We start from the raw sequence: 2,076 nt of genomic DNA on the forward strand, positions 1-2,076 counted from the left end.
AGGGCAGCTAATGTGGTACCATTATTCCAGAAGGGTGGGAGGGATAAACCCACTCAGGGACTATAGGCCAGTGAGTCTAACATCTGTGGTAGGGAAACTTTTGGAAAAAATTCTGAAGGACAGAATTAATCTCTACTTGGGGAGGCAAGGATTAATCAAGGATAACCAGCATGGCTTTATCAGGGGAAGATCATGTCCAACAAACTTGATTGAATTTTTCGAGAAGGTGACTAGGGGTTGTAGATGAGGGTAGTGTAGTTGATGTAGTCTACCTGGACTTCAGTAAGGCTTTTGACAAGGTCTCACATGGGAGATTGGTCAAGAAGAGCCCATGTGATCCAGGGCAATTTGGCAAATTGGATCCAAAATTGGCTTAGTGGCAGGAGGCAGAGGGTGATGGTCGAAGGTTGTTTTTGTGACTGGAAGCCTGTGACCAATGGTGTACCACAGGGTTCGGTGCTGGGCCCCTTGCTATTTATAGTGTACATTTATGATCTAGACATGAATGTAGGAGGCATGATCAGTAAGTTTGCTGATGACACGAAAATTAGTGGTGTGGTAAATAGCGAGGAGGAAAGCCTTAGACTACAGGACGATATAAACGGGCTGGTCAGATGGGCAGAACAGTGGCAAATGGAATTTAATCCTGAAAAGTGTGAGGTGATGCATTTTGGGAGGACTAACAAGGCAAGGGAGTACACAATGAATGGTAGGACCCTAGGAAGTACAGAAGATCAGAGGGACCTTGGTGTGCAAGTCCATTGATCCTTGAAGGCAACAGGACAGGTAGATAAGATGGTTAAGAAGGCATATGGGATACTTACCTTTATTAGCCGAGGCATAGAATATAAGAGCAGGGAGGTTATGATGGAGCTGTATAAAGCATTAGTTAGGCCATATCTGGGGAGGTGGTGGCATAATGGTATTGTCACTGGACTGGTAATCTAGAGTCCCAGAATAATACTCTGGGGACATGGGTTTGAATCCCATCAGATGGTGGAGTTTGAATTCAATAAAAATAAATCTGGAATTAAGTTTAATGATGAACATTTGGTTCATTAATGCCCCTTTAGGGAAGGAAATCTACTGTCCTTACCTGGTCTGGTATTGTGATCCACAGTAATGTGGTTGACTCTTAAATGCCCTGGAATGGGTAATAAATGCTAGTCTAGCCAGCCATGCCCACATCCTGTGAAATTCATCACCACATTATAGGAAGGATGTGATTGCATTGGAGAGGGTGCAGAGGAGATTCACCAGGATGTTGCCTGGCCTGGGTTGGAGCATTTCAGCTATGGAGAGAGGCAAGATAGGCTGGGTTGTTTTCCTTAGAGCAGAGAAGGCTGAGGTGGGAACCTGATTGAGATGTACAAAATTATGAGGGGGGTAGGTAGGAAGAAACTTTTCCCCTTAGTGGAGGGGTCAATAACCAGGAGACATAGATTTAATGTAAGGAGCAGGAGGTTTAGATCTGAGGGGAAAAAATTTCACTCAGAGGGTGGGGGGTATCTGAAACTCACTGCCTGACAGGCTGGTAGAGGCAGGAACCCTCACACCATTTGAGAAGTATTTAGATGAGCACTTGAAATGCCATAGCATACAGGGCTACGGACCAAGTGCTGGAAAATGGCATTAGAATAGATAGGGGCTTGATGACGGGCACAGACACAATGAGCCGAAGGGCCTCTTTCCATGCTGTAAAACTCTATGACTAATTTTAAACATTAAAGTTAATAAATGCAGTTCAAACAAAACATAGGGAGGTATAGGCTGTCATCACGCCTCACATTTCTTACCCTGGGTTACGGCAAATGCAGTGCTCACTTCTATTTTACTGGAATCTAAATGAATAAAGTTTGCTAGGCTTTGGGAAGATTTAATCAAACCAACTCAAAGACAAGAAGCAGCACCATCTCATTTACTCACACACTGAGACTACAGACATGGAGAAGAATGAACAGTATTTACGATCAATCCAGGTATGAAACTTAAGCTACTTTAACATAATTTTAATTTGTCCATTAGTATGGATTCCATTGTGTTTATAATTGATGATCAGATGTCACTGAAGTAATT

This window comes from Cetorhinus maximus, chromosome 6, assembly GCF_964194155.1.
Source record: "Cetorhinus maximus chromosome 6, sCetMax3.hap1.1, whole genome shotgun sequence".
Classification (NCBI taxonomy): domain Eukaryota; kingdom Metazoa; phylum Chordata; class Chondrichthyes; order Lamniformes; family Cetorhinidae; genus Cetorhinus; species Cetorhinus maximus.